General features: G+C 39.6%; 1 protein-coding gene across 6 annotated transcripts in view; it reads right to left on the bottom strand.

Moving 5' to 3' along the window:
* The window catches only part of LOC308197586 (uncharacterized protein), an 84,485-nt gene that overhangs the window by 18,200 nt on the left and 50,332 nt on the right, over positions 1–15,953 (bottom strand). The window lies entirely within an intron of this gene.

The raw sequence follows: 15,953 nt of genomic DNA, 5'->3' as shown, positions 1-15,953 counted from the left end.
CCAGTAAACTTCATAAAAAACTGGTAGGAGTAGTAGTCCTACTGTTGTGTCAATGATAAATGTCTCAAAGTGCTAAACACTGGGATGTGATCTTTATGGAGATCTTTCTTGCATCTGGGAAAATGTTTACTGGCATATTCGGGAGGGTTTTCCATGAAACTTGCCACATACCTTACAGACCGACTCGTTATTGTAACTGCAGACCATAATACATCTAATGGCTGAGTTAATTTTAGTACTATCACTCCTGCTGCTGCAATGCAACAGGCATCAAATTGTCTTTCATCTGTTCAGAAAGCCAGTTTTCACTCCAAACCTTACATTTACTTTGTATAGACTAAATGTGTCTGTCTCCCCGGGACATGGGACAGTCCAGAACTTCAGCTGAGATCTTGGTTGTTAAAAATACATCTTTAGAGGCCAGAAACGTGACCTTACTATAATGCATTATGGTAGAGTCCTATGTGATGAAGCGCCCACATGCTGAAGGAGACGCTGGTTGTTGCCATCCTGAACTAGCGGGACATGCACAGAAGACTGACAGATTGACCCGTGAAGCCCTCAAGGCACAAAGGAATCCTAGAAGGATGATTGCCATGTATGAATCTGAAGTCTCAAAAAGGAAAGGAGTTTAATTCTTCTTGCAACTCAAGAAACCTGTCTCTAAAGTGGCTTGATTTTATATATATATATATATTTAAGGGCCAAATATCTTGTAACTATAGCAGTAATTATACATGGACGTACAGCCCTCCTAATTTCACTTACGGATCCTTAGGCCTGAGGTCTGTCTCCGCAACTGGAAGAAAACGGAGCCCACAGTTGCTGCTGTGGTTGCAGCATGGTATCTAGCCCGGTCTTTCGGAAGGAGATGAACTCTTACTTATTCAAGCAAGAAAGAGGAGAGAGGCTCCCGGTAGCTATGTACTATTAAATGTTGGAAGAAGTATCTGTAAATGCTTTCCTCAGTCTTCTTGCTTCTTCATATATCATTTCTAGTGCGGGTTTTCCAAAAATCACTGTAAGTGCCTGCAACAACACATCTACTCCTCTGAAACAAAGCTGCTTTACCAGAAGGACTTATGTGGTCCGTTATCTCCACCCGGTTAGGTAGGCAGTCTGTATCCATGATGGGGAAAAACCGCACCGCTGAACTCAACCCCTGTTAACATTTTGATGGTTATGAAACCCTACTTCTAGTAGGCCCATTTGCACCTAGGGTTTACCATCCCGCCTTGCTCTTCTTCCTCAGTCTCCAGATGTAGTAGTAGAAAACATAGCAAGAATGGAGAACTTCATCCTTTTGATAAACTTTTTTTTTTTTTTTAACCCAACATATCTAAATCATTGAAAAAGCCCTGCTCATCACAGGAGTTAAAAATTACAGCCAAAGACACCAAGTCAATTAAATGAAGGCAACAGTAATGTGGAAGTGAAAAAATCATGGTAAGTCTCCTTCCGTAAGACACCTTAAGAAACTTTGTATAAAGAGATACTTCGACCACCTCAAATCTTCTCTGTATCCGACTCGGGAATCAGGAACTATCAATAAAGTGTTGGCTGACTCATAAACCTCTTTACGCTTCAGGTAAAGGTTAGGAGCAAGTGTTTACATGGGAAGATCAAATCTGACTGTGTTATTTGAGCTAAACCCAAGGAACTCGTATAGAAAATTTCAGCATGGTATAGCATTTCTCAGATGTTACACTGCAAGTCGGACTCTCCTCCAGTAAAACACAGTAATTCTTTGATGATGTCTCACAGACACTCAGAAAATGAGTCCTCAGTGTCAGTTTAATGCTTAATATAGAGGACACCTCATTAGAAAACGGCCACCACAGTAAGTCCTTCCTGTGATACTTGCCACTAGTCATTACTGCAGAGGAAGAAAGACCAAAAGACACGACTGGGAAGAATGCCAGAGTTCTCATTTCATTCGTTGCTGGCCCTCTACTTGACAGAGAGGTCAAACGGATGGGGCAGCTACAGAAAGAAACCTGCCTTCCTTCTCTTTACGTTATAGCTGTTATACAAAGCTGGAGAAATGCAGTCTTTGGCACCGACATTCTGATGTTCTTTGCAAAAGAAACAGTAAACTCGCGCCTCTGTAAATTTCAGCGGTAGAAAAAGTTTAAGAGCGTGCTGTCACCTTCTTCGTGGTATATATAGCTTGGTAAATAAGGAAGAGAGAGTTGGCTCTTGGCAAAACCCTTGGGCATTCTGCTCTCAGCCTCCCCTCTCGAAATAAAATACAACGCTAAGTTTTTCACGCTGGTTGTTTGATGTATGGCTCTCTTCTACCTCATCATTCTAGTATGATTCGACAAACATTAGAGAGAAATTCTTCCGTTTAAATCCTTTACTGCAACAGAAGTAAATATCTTACTTTTAGAAAACGCATTTCTTAAAGATAAAATACTATTCTACAATACTCTTTCAGATAGATTTGCCATAAGTCAGATACTCTTGTTCAAATAATAGACTACGAACCTAATTTATCTTGTTCCTTCAGGAAGTACAGAACTTGCTCTTATTAAGGTGCTCCATTATGAGAGTCTGACTGATACGATTAATTGTTTTTCAGCTATGCTGTAGTTGTCATTGTAAGTCTTCTCATTGAAGGAAAAGGCAATTAGGGATGAAAGTATTTAACAAGAGACCAAAATGAAATGATACAGCTTTAGGGGTAGATCGCGATTATGATGACATTTACATTGTCATTCAACTAAAATAACATAATGACATAGAGCTGCACGGTACTCTGGCGAGGGTGATGGGAACAAACCTATTAACTTAGGAGGAAAAAACGCATCACCGCCTGATGCTGTAATACTTCTGTATCGAGACCGTCTGTTTTTCCGCTTCCCTTACGCTCCTTCCTAACTTACAGATGCAAATAGGAACAAATACGTGTTCCTTATTCAGATGACCTGTCTGGATCTATAGCTGGATGACTGGGATAACTAGATGAAATTTTCTTACCTTTTGTTTTCCAAAGACAAGCTTTCTTCTAAATTCCAGGGTTTTGAATATGCAACATTTAAATTAGGGGCGAACCTAATTTTCAGTGAGTACTAAATCCAGAAAAACTAGCTGAGTTCTCCTGTCACTTAGAGGATATAACTCTGTCATACGTGAGGAAACAGTCCTTGTGCTATGCATAAATATAAACGACTGTACCAGTTGGTACTCTACAGCATAAAAGAGGTACGTGGAGGGAAATAAAAGCAAAGCTGTGGAAGACACTAATAATAGCTGTTCCCGTTAGAGCTAGACTATGCATTCCATATGGTTTGTGTCTCCGGAGGTGTAGATATCCGAGATTTTCTGTAGGTTTTGCCCAAAGTATCGTGAAGTTATACCTAACCGTTGCTCTTCAACATATTGTTTTGCCAAAGGACTTGCTCACAAGAACTGATGTTTCCAGTACTTCCTTGTAGGACTGATTCTGGGTCTTCCTATGTTTGCTTGTTGACTTTTATTTCACATTTAAATTGTTTGCTTATTTCTTTTTATTTTAGTGCCAAAATTTGGACTAAACCAGGTTTGAGAAACTCAAAAACTGTGATCATTCAAATATTATGTCCAAATGCAACTTGACTTCATCTCTGGATTAGTTCGTGCTGCCTTTAATCGCACCGCTTAATATCTTTTTCAGAGCCTTCCTGGAGGGCTTTTTGGAAGAGACAGCAAAATCTGAGCTTCTAATTTTTGGTTTTAATTCTGCTGAAAGGGTTAAATACTAAGTCAATAAAGTTGTGTCTGAAACTTTCCATCCTTCCCCTAACACTGGTATCGCTACGAAAGCCAGCTATGCTTCACTTATTAACTTCCCTTTTTCTTCCAAAACAATATTGGAAATGTTAGCAAACGAATAAATCTTACCAGCTGCCTTTACAGGACTTATCCTTCATGAACTACTTTTCTAGAATTTAACGTAGCAGGGCCCGGCTCTGACCTCTTTTTTTCATACCGAGTCATACTTCACTCTCCTCTTGTCCTTTCTACCCATCCGTTCCCCAAAGTCCTACTCAAGTTGTGAAGTTAGGCTATTGTTCACACTGAGTAGGGGTCATATAACACATTTCTTAATGACTAGCGGCCTTTCAAGTTTATCAAAACGTGTACTTTGGTTTTAAAAGAAACATCTTCCAACAAAGTTTAACTCGCACCGCTGCTGACAAGCGTTTCACTCCATATATCCTTAACTTGAATCGCTACAGAGCAAGCAAAAGGGAAATTAGTTGTGACTGCAAAAACACCGTGGGACCAATTCGCATCTGACATGAATTGACTTCCACTGTGAGCGTAAGAGTATCTCTATGAATACTTGAGATGTTATTTCATATGGAATAAAAATATATTTTAAAATTATTTTCCTACACCAGATAAACCATTTACAAGTTGGGGGGTTAGTATGAAAAGGAACCAAATAGCTGTATACAGATCTTTTTTTTTTAAAAATGAAACGAAAGATCAAAGAGTTGAGGGACAGGCTGAAATTTTATGTAACCTGATTAACAAAAGAATACATTTTAAATTATGGAGGGATATAACACACTGATGTAGTGCTTGTTAAATCTCACAAATTAAAAGGCAAAAGCCGAACTGCAACCCAGAGTCTTCAGAGCAATATCAGAGCTTGGAGAATTAATAAACCAAGTAAACCTTCTGACATAACTATAAAATGTGGTATAAACCCTAGGAAAAAATAGCCATCTTGAAAGGGTAACAGCACTTTTATGAGAATTTCAACTGCACCATGGCAACATCAACCCGTCAAAGCAAATGAAGGGCAGTAAAAGTAAAATTAAAAATGATGAAGGGGACACCAGCTTGCTAACAGCTTTCCAAGCTGTAAAGCTTTCAAATGTTATCTCTTCATTGGTTTGTTCAATCACACATGCTGGTTACCAAGCTTTATCATATTATGTCTCTTTCCCATCGCTGCAGGCTGCCAGGTTTTGATGGACCTGTGCATAAAAATAATAATAATAATCTATTCCTTCTTGATGCACGCCCTTCTTCCTTTCTACTGCCTGCTTTCCTCTTACTGGTTCTTCTGTACTGGTGCTGGTGGTGACTCCTTCTATTAGCTAGGGCTATAAAAACGATGAGAGTAAGTTCAAAGGTTTCTTGGCTACCTTCTCTTCCTATTCCTCTCTCCCCCTTGCTCCACCTACATACCCTGGAGTCTGTCACCATGGATTTCAAAATCCTAGCTAGGGAATGCTGCTCTCACAGGTGTGCCTGTATCATGGCACCTACTGCTTAGATATCCTCTCTTTAAATGTTCTATCGACCATACAATCAAATGGCAATTTATTAGTTTGTAAGTCATTCGTTGCACTGTAATCAATTTATTGACGTGTATTCAATTCTTCAAATCATTATGAGGAACAACATATTTTTTATATATATATATATATATTTGTTATATAAGTAGATGCAGAGTCCCACATATAATATGCGTCTACTCTGAATCTCATTCCTCTTCTATGGACTTTGGTAAAGAACTAAAGGGTCAGTTCCTGTGATTCATTTATTGGCATCACACAATAAATATTTTTGCATTGAAGAGCCACGGTTTTCTGACTGGGCATTCGTTCCTGCAATTCCTCTCATTTTTTTCTTACCTGCAACATGACTCATGCTTTATTAATGTTCTTGTTTAAAACAGTATTAGATCAGATCATAAACAATGCATGTATGTTTTGTTATCATTACAAAAGGAAGTGGGTTAAAAGAGAATGTTAATAAAGTTAAAAGTAGAAATCTTGGGCCTTTACCTTTCAAAAGAGAGGATTATTAAATCAAAGATTTCTCAAAGTCTATCTGCTACAGCTCCCTCTCTTTCTTGCCTTCTTGGGCCAGAAAATCTTTGGACTCTTTCATATTTAGTCTGTCATTAACAGAGCAGACTTGTGATTAGGCCATCGCATGTACTGTGCAATGCATGCTCTATTTCAGGTTGAAAACAAGAAGGGCTCTGACAACGTTAGCGCTACATATGAACAATATTAGATCTGTTCATTTTTTTCATTTCTGGAGGAAGAGATGCTTTTTGATGTTTCGCCAGTCAATGACTACCATGACAGGAGATAAATGACTGTATGAAGAAACATGGCATCAAACCCAATGGGGTGTAATCGGTCTGTTTTCTTGATGGTCCTACAAGGCGACAGCCTGGGAGCCACGTGAAGGTATATTAATTATGGACATATATGAAAAAACTGTGAAGTAGGACTGAAAATTTACAGTAGTGATTCCCAGAAGTGGTAGCAGTCCCCAGGCTGAACATGGTCCAACTGATTTTTGTTATGCAAGATTTTCCTCAGTGAGGCATTGCTTTTTTCCAGTGCAAATTAGGAACAACAACAACAAAAAGATTTTTTATCTCTAAAGTAGTTGACACCTTTTGCATATGCAGTACAGCTGTTCGCAATATTTTGGATCCAATACTACTAAACAAAATAAGATGTCCCGGTTGACCGAGATCTACTCCTTCACGATCATTCTGCTTCATCAAAAACCTGAGAGCTACTTCTTCATGCTACTTGTGATATTGAGTATGCCCTACCAGCTAGCCTTATCAAACTTCCGTGAAACTGTTGTGGCGATGCAGGACTAGAGAATGATCCCAAATATAATTTCTGTTAACAAGTCACTTGAGCTAATAGAGGTCTTCATTCATATCAGTATATTCGGATCAGACATGTAAGAAAAACCTATTATAATCTCTATAATCTATCTAGAGGTAAAATTTCCAACTATTGGTACACATTCTTGATCGTGATGAATATTCTAGAAGGGGTATTTAATGATTGTTAATGAACATTTAATGAATTCGGTGACTTTGCACCTCCTGCAAAATGCGGTTTGAATGTGTTTCTTTCTGTTTATCCATCGACTTCAAATTAGATAAAATGCAAACACTTTTTTTTTTTAAACAGAAGCTTTTTGCAAACTTGTCTGAGGTCACAATGATTACTATTTTACAATATGCTTTAAGTAAAAAAAAAAGTTTATTTAACATTTATTAAAAAAATTAATAGCTTGCAGATTAAACTTTCCTGACGAGGAAAGAAAAATGTTTAGTTGAGACCTTTAGTAATCCAGATTTGCTCTTATTCAAATGCCACCATTTAACGCCTACAGGAGTGAAATACATTTTCAAATTTGGAGCAATCAAACCTACTTATGTGCTTTTCTATGTTTGCTTTATATTGCTGAGCAAGAGGGTTTAACTTCAGTTCTGTTTCATCCCCAAGGAACATTTAGAAGGATTGCACTCCTAGCCCAAGTCAACAGCCTTTTTTTTTTTTTCCCCCCCCTCTCCTAGGCTTCCACCTGGTGTAGGCACAGTTTGCCTAGATTATCATTTGTCTTCTGTTTCGAGAGAACAGTTTCTAGGTTCTAACTGTGCAGCTCATGCAGAATTCACAGAACATAGAGTTAACACAACCTAGACTGACCAGTGTGATGAAATTCATCAACAGTGTTGACTTTACAGATAGCCTTATTCACATGGCATCTTTTCTATCCAACATTTGGTTTCATACAAACAAAAATGACAAAAGGTAGCATTATCCAAGCAAACATGGGAGTAATGTCAATAACAGCTGAACCTGAGGAAAAGGATATCAATGGGGAGCTCTGCTGGGTTTCTTCATTGCACCTGATGGTTAACATAAACGTCCCTCTGAGCATGGAGATGGGGGGTGCCGTTTTTGTTAGGGAACCGGCAGGAACACCCTCAGCTCATTTGTCGGTCCCTTCAGGATCGAGACAGACACCTGAACCATTTGAAAGGTTGGAGTGGCCATAAAGAAAATCATCAACTTGTGCTACATCTGAGGGATAGACACAGACACAAAAAGTTTTCTTTTTGCTGCAAGAAAGCTTGCAGCAATTGGATAGTTTATAGGCTTCTCCAGTTGCCAGTACCCATTTTCTTACTGGTCTCAATTTGATATTGCAGGAAGCTCCATAACGGGTCATACTGTCACTCGGGAGGTCCTCCTCGGAGCTTCATTCTAGCTCTTTTCCTCACATCATAACTATTTTATTGTTCTGAGTCACACATAGAGGATATAGTTGGAGTTCCTGCTGTGTCAACTCCTGGGGAGAAAGTGTCTATGCTGTCTAGATAAGTGAATGAGACTGAGACTTAGATGTCCAGAAACTGGTTTTAGTCTAAAGACAGAACTACTCCTGCTAGACATTAGGCATTACTGGCTATCAAATACACACATTTAGAAATACCACCAATTTTTGGTTCTAACACACTTTTCAGAACCTTATGGCCCAAGTATTTCCCCGTCAGTGGAACCAGTGCAAAGAATTACACGCTTACAAATGTGGAAAAATAAAAACAAATCACAAGCATATTCTGTATTCAGTGAGGATTCATGCCTTCACATTCCAAATAATAAAATAATTATGATTAATTCCATTTAAGGAATTCTTTCTCCCAACAGACGTTGGCATATACTTTCTTGCAATTACAATAAGGAGCGTTGAGGAGTCCTCCGGTAGCAATAATACCTCAGAGCACTACTGGTGATAGATTGACACCTGTTAGTTTACTCGTATAAACTTTCACCTTTAAAATCAAAACAAATGGAAAATTAACGATAAAATAAATGCAGTTATTATCCTTACTATGTCATATTATTATCCTTATCATGTCATTATCCTAATTATTATTAACTCATTGGGTGGGGGGGGTCTTAAATGTAAACAAACAGTTGGCATTTATGAGTAGCTGTGTAGCCCCATGGAACTATAATGTGTGTCATTGTAATCTATAAGACATAAATGACTAATAGACTTTCTTTCCTCCACACTCACGCTGTTGGGCAGCGGAATGAGGTACTAGTGATGACATTTTTGATATTTAACTCTCTTTACCTAGCATATCTGCCAAAATGAAAACTGATACTGTGCCTACTCTTGCATTTGAAGAATGGACAAAAAGGTTTGAACTTGGGATTACAGCCATAATCGAGCTTAATGCAGCTGGATGCGGGACAGGAATCCCAGTATCAACTGAAGGGAACATGGGACTAGGAGAGCAGGAAACAAGGAGAGAAATTTCTGTGGCTTATTTCAGCATTAACGTATTAGACCTGCCTGCATGACTCTGAGGCAGAGATGGAAGGCCGCAAAGGAGAAAAGGAAAGAAAACAGCTAAAGGATCAGACCTGATATAAGTTCTTGCACTATTCCTCAAATTTAGGGCAGATAGTACTCCCAGAAATATTTTTCTAAAATATTTCTATAATAATGAAAAGCCCTTTGGGCTAGAAGGTGGTAACCATGCTCTCTAAATCAGCTGTAATCTACTGTTTCGGGCACCCAATCCCGTGTAGTGCCAGAACAAATATAGAATGAGCAAGAAAAGAAATTGTCTCCAGGTTATTATGTTTAGGCCTCCAAGGCTTTCTAACTTTTAGGCCAAACCTCAGAGATAAAGGGCTTTTTTTTTTTTTTTCATTGTACTTTTAGGAATATGGATCAATGATTTCCCTTCGATCAGGCCCGTGGCTCTGTTTGATTTCATTTTCTTATGTTTTTACTGTGTGGTGTCTTGAGATGTTTGTTTGACAAAGTGCTCCATAAATGGGAATTTTTATCGTTATTGTCATTGCACTTCTTAGGTCCCAAACTATACATTGTTGTCATACTAGCGTTTTAGACTGTCTGATTTTTTCATTGCTGAGGAGGATTGATCAGTCCTGTTACAATTGCTAGTGGGACCACTATATTTTGTAATTAATAGAGTAGTCTTCTGTAGAGCGTTATGTTGGACTGGGTGCCTGGGCAGAGAGTTATTCTTCTTTACACACAGCTCTGCATTTAGTCTGATAATAATATCATGCCAGTAAATAACATGAGTGAGTGTTCTGAGAGTGTTTCTGTTTCTTTGCTTTTTAATTCAGGCAGCAGTCCATCCCACCCAAAAATACTACTGGCTGAGACCTGAAAACACCAACACTTCTCAAAACAGCTATTAAAGTGCTTCAATGAAATTCTCCGTCAGAAATAAATATTACATTTGGATTTCTAATATGAGCAAAGGATATGACAGAATAGCTTCTAAAGATGCCATTTACTGTCTTTTCAAAAATACACAGATTTCACAGTCTTTTTATACTATTCCTCTCATTTAATGCTTGCTGTCATACAGCCTTTAGTCCAAATTCTGTTAAACTGCACAATGCCGTTGGAGTACAGCACAAACAGGATATTGAAGGGGCTCCCCCTTGAAGTCGAGTTTGGTAAAACAGCCTGGAATAATTGGATACACATGCTAGAGCAGTCTGGGTAAAATGCATAAGGATATGAATATGAAGTACGAGTGTCAGATGATCAGGAATATATTCTAAACAAACAGGTAGTGTGATTTAGACCATCGTTCACATCAATGCTGAGTTTTACTTCATAGACTTGAATGTGATCACAGTTACACTAGCAGAAGTCCACAGAAATTCAGTTTAAATCGACGGAATAAGAGAAGACTGAAATCAAAGTAATAGAACAGAATTTGCTTATCTTTTCTTGCACGTGCATCCTAAAATAGATCTGTTCACTTGACTGATACAAATACATTTTATCACTTTTTATTATTGTGGTGCAACTGGGTCTGAAGTGCTACAGCAACTGGAGCGTAATTCTTTTCAGATCACACATAATCCATACTATTTTTAAACAGGTACTCTATTTTGACTTTGGACTAGAGAATAGCTTCAGCCAAGCTATGGAAATTTCTGGCAATTCTCAACTTTTATTGCTAGGGTCAAAATACGATTCCAAAAAGAAACTGTTATTCCCCGTTCCCGAGTTAAATTTGCAAAATTGGCATTTAAATGTAAATATAATTTATCTTGGTTGCAAAATGAGCACAACTAGTGTTGCATAACAATAAATACAAAGCCCCAAATGACATTATAGAGCCACTTTCAGTGCTGTACTACACATGCAGCTTAGAGCGTGGGTGAGCTACAACAGAAAGTGTTCTAACCACTGACAGACTAGGAAAAAATATGGATAAATCTGGATTCAAATTATAGCAGTTTTTACGTGCCTTGCTACAATACTTTTTTTCTATTTTATAACTAATGGAACATACACTTTACATACTAAAGACAGTAAGTAACTTGTGAATTTCTACCTTGGTTCCTTTTGGCAAGAACAGATGGAGCTGTTTTCATTTTTCAGCCCTTTAATCCCTTATGCACAAGCTATCATCATACTAATAACTATCTCCATACCTGCAGTGCACCTCCTTGCACGTTGGTTAATGCAGGTCTTCTGGACTCTGGCAACTGTTGCAATGCCAGGAGTGCCCAGGGCTTTACACTGCATTATGGGAGTCAACACCTAATGCCAGAGAGCTCTGAAATCTCAGCATAGATCTGCACAGTCTCACAGAAAACCAGTGTGCATATCCTCGTGCAGGATCTTGCATACAAGGGTCCCAAAGAAAACACAACTTGTTATACTCATTAAAACCACATTGTCCCATCATATTATTCTGACTTGGCTAGTCACCTCCTTACTTGGTTCCTGAACAAAGGCATGGAAAAAAATCCATAATGCATAACTTGACTGGAAGGGAAGATAGATGACCTTGCATAATGCTAGACCATGTTCGGTTGTCCCATTTCACCCTGAAATGCACTGAAATGCGGCCCATAAGACAGACACCAGGGTCAGACTACAGTGTCAGCAGAGATTCAACAAATTACATTTTCAGAACTAGCTACTATGATCTAGATGCCTCCAGATATCATCTCCCACAATAAGCTAACAACATCTCTTTCTATTAAAATATTTTTTTCACCACATAGTAGTGGTGAAAAAGTACACGGTATCTCTTTAACGCAGGCATTTTAACTGTAGTTTATGGTAACTCACCATCCTGTAATAACAAAATGAAATAATATGGAAGTAACTATGTTTGCACTTTCCCTCTTCATCTTTCAGTTTAAAAATCCTAGAAATTGACAACATTAACAAAAAAACAATATTCCTACCCTTTTGTTGTGCCCCCTGAGCATTCAGTCCAATATTATCAATGCATAACGTTCACGATAACTAGCAGCAAGACAGCAGTAAAAATATACTAACAGTTACAAAGCAGCGATAAGCACTCAATACCAAGAAATAAAGAACACAGAGGAAAGGAGTCCTAATTACCAAAAATTACCACTCAGGAAAGAGATACTAAACTGCATTGTTCATTTAGGTGTTCACCTTAATGTATAGAGCACAAATAGAAAGAAGATACTTGTAGGAACCTGGCAGTCACTGCATAACTCGTGCAACATGACAAAGGTAATTTGCAGAACTACCAATAAGAACGCATTAATACATACTCATCTTGTAAGAAGACCAGTGGGATACCAGAGATGGACTGTTTCTGTCAACGTTCCTGCTAGCTTATGCCATCCCCTAGTTAAGCCACTGCTTATGTACATAGCTTCACCTTCCTGAACTTGTACAGTTCTTTCGAAATCAGAATCCCACTGCTTAAAATTGCTTTGCATACTTCTGCTGTACTGAGTTTGAGCTCCAGATTTGTTCTAGACTATCATTTTTCCTGTTTATCCTTCATCCAGGGCTCGCTACAAGCAGACAACTCCTTGCTTTGTAATATCACCTTTCCTATGTCTCTGAAACAAGCTTTCACGATAATCAAACACCTATGGTGAGGTATTTCATATACAGGATCCCATGAGTACGCACTATAAAATCATCAGATTTGTCATATTAAAATAGCAGTAATAAACTAAATTGGTAATTAAAGCCATATTCTCCTCCACAGAGAAGACAGAACTCAGCATCAGACAGCAGGCAACTGCACCAGAGGGAAAGCACATTTACTGGCTCATGGGAATTTTCTTCCATTGGTGAATTTTACTAGTTTCAGCAACCATGGGAGGATTAGGTAGAAGTAAAGATCCACATCCTGATGGTGGCCTACAGAACTGGGGTAAGGGCATGCAGTCTAATTCTATGAATGGGGCAGGCAGACAGTAAATAATATAGAAAATGATTACTTTCCTATCTAGCTCTAGGATTTTTTTATTATTACTATTTTTTCCCTCCCCACCCGTGGGCTGAAATCATTCCCCTTTCAGGAAACTATAATCATCACGCAGTTTCCATCAGGTACTCCTGCTCAGCTCAAAACCTGCCTTTAAAAATATCATGATGATAAATGGGCACAGGGATTTGGCTGATGAATGGATAGTACCAAATTAATTAAGTAGAAATGAGGTTATTAAATGAGGTTAAATAAGAGCAAGTGTAGAGTCTTGCACCTGGGGAGGAACAACCGGACATATCAGTACAGGCTGGTGGATGACCTGCTGGAGAGGAGCTCTGAGGAGAAGGACCTGGGGGTCCTGGTGGACGACAGGTTGACCATGAGCCAGCAGCGTGCCCTTGTGGCCAAGAGGGCCAATGGGATCCTGGCGTGCATTAAAAGGAGCGTGGCCAGCAGGTCAAGGGAGGTGATCCTCCCCCTCTACTCTGCCCTCGTCAGGCCTCACCGGGAGTACTGTGCCCAGTTCTGGGCTCCCCAGTACAAAAAAGACAGGGATCTCCTGGAAAGAGTCCAGCGGAGGGCCACAAAGATGATATGGGGCCTGGAGCATCTTCCCTGTGAGGAAAGGCTGAGAGACCTGGGTCTGTTCAGCCTGGAGAAAAGAAGACTGAGAGGATCTCATCAATGTGTATAAATACCTGAGGTGTGGGAGACAGAGGGATTTGGCCAACCTCTTTTCAGTGGTTTGTTGGGATAGGACAAGGGGTAATGGCCACAAGATAGAGCACAGGAAGTTCCACACCAACATGCGAAAGAACTTCTTCACAGTGAGGGTGACGGAGCACTGGAACAGGCTGCCCAGGGAGGTTGTGGAGTCTCCTTCTCTGGAGATATTCAAGGCCCATCTGGACGCCTACCTGGGCAGCCTGCTCTAAGGAACATGCTTTGGCAGGGGGGTTGGACCTGATGATCTTTCGAGGTCCCTTCCAACCCCTTCAATTCTGTGATTCTGTGAAATCATGACCAATACTGGCATGAATATCACTTGTGCAAAAGCATGAGTTGACTGAAAACACCAAGAGAATGATCATCTTTATCACGTAGGCTTTTCACACTAGAAGTAGTAATTTAGTGCACTTAGGCAGCAGATCCAGGAAGCAGCTGGTCCAGCCCTACCTGAAAACAGCTGAGGAACAGGAGTCTCATTTAAAATAACCCAGCCCACAAAGACAGATGAAGTTCCTTTGAAGAAAGACGTAACAGAAAAGTCCCGTGGGAACTTTCCATAGAGAAAAGAGGACCTCCCCCTGCAAAGCTTGTCTTCCTTCAGCCCAGAAACAGCTCACTTACCTGCAAAAGGAGCTTCTCTTGTTCGATAGCTCGGATTAGAAATCAATAGGCTCTGGCACTGCTTCCAACTTAAGTAATAACAATCCTGCCACTGATTCAGAGTGTCTGGAGCGTGATACCTAAGGATGTGATTACTGTATTTTCTGGTTCCTGAAGGCAGCTGCACAGATTTTCACGCATCTACCCTCCCGAACAGATTGCGGAAGGGGATTTATGCAATGGAGAATGAAGAGGCTTCCAAAGCTCCGTGAGACCAATGGGCAAGGAGGGGCAGAATTTGTGCTCAGGAAGAGGAAGGGAGGGAGCATTGCCACATTCTGCAGCTTTTATCTAGAGGAATACTATCAATCAGATGTTACTGAGGGGACCCATAAATGGGTGTTGGTAAAGTATACATAAGAGGCATCACCCAAATTCCTGTCATCCCATATTTTAATAGTAATGTGTTTTTTTTTTTTTTTTTGGTATCCATACAGTTAGAAAGTCAAATGGTATGGTGAATTACCAGCTGACATTGTCTTGTTCATATCTACCACTTCTTAACTTCTTAAAATAAGTAGGGCTGGTTAGAGAGACTAACTGCAGAAGTCACTTGTGTGGGCTGGAAGACCACGACAACTATAGCCGTATTAAATATCTGAAACCCACCCACAATCCAATGCTATGAGAGGGAGACGCTAGAGCTCCAAATTTACTGTGAATACGCTACACTATTTCTAAGAGATATCTCACCAAACTATCCTACAATAAATAAGAGGATTTAAGCTGAGGTTAATCAGAGATAGATCAGTCCCAACACCATCTGCGAGTACAATTACCTTCCACGCTATCACGTGAGGTTTCACTGAACTTTTATTTTGATTTTATTTCCAGGACTGGGACATTTGTGTAGCACACAAGTCTCTGAGCAGCTTTGCATTAAAGCTAGTAACTAAGCAATTACCTTGTAATCAGACACAGTGTTGACAACACAATCATGTGGCAACATGTAATTACATGGCATAACATTGCACGTAGCATTTTGCACTGCGCCTTGAAAATGTAGTGCTGCCATATTTTTTTTCCTCAAGCTGAATAAGACTCCAGAGATTCTAAACAATGCACTCAACCTGAAAACATGATTCTCACGGCTTTTTTTGTTGACATAAGTGAAATGCCCAGACAGGCCAATAAAAGGAGAAAAAAAATAGAATATACCTTCTTCACTCTCTTTTATTTAGGGTAGTATGAAGCGTCTTAAAGGAAGAGTTTGGAGACCAAACCATATATCTGTATCTTCCCCCTGGGGCAACTTCTCCAGCCACTGCCAGCTGGAAGACCCACTCTCTGCACAGGCAAAATTTAGCAATTCATCATGTCAAAGAATAAGGAGAACTTCTCTGACTCTAGGGATCGATCTTAACACCCAAGGGGCACAAGGGCAGGATATAAAGTCTCTGAGTTACTGTTAATGCTGCCTTCTAGTAATAAAGGCCATCCATTCCATCCACTATTGTTAAAATTCCGAACATACTGTTTTCTCCTAGGAGAAAGCACACGCGCTTTT

Source organism: Anser brachyrhynchus (genome assembly GCF_964034855.1).
Source record: "Anser brachyrhynchus genome assembly, chromosome: 6".
NCBI classification, from domain to species: Eukaryota; Metazoa; Chordata; class Aves; order Anseriformes; family Anatidae; genus Anser; species Anser brachyrhynchus.
The sequence above is the reverse complement of the archived record's forward strand: the minus strand, read 5'-3'. Positions and strand labels throughout refer to the sequence as shown.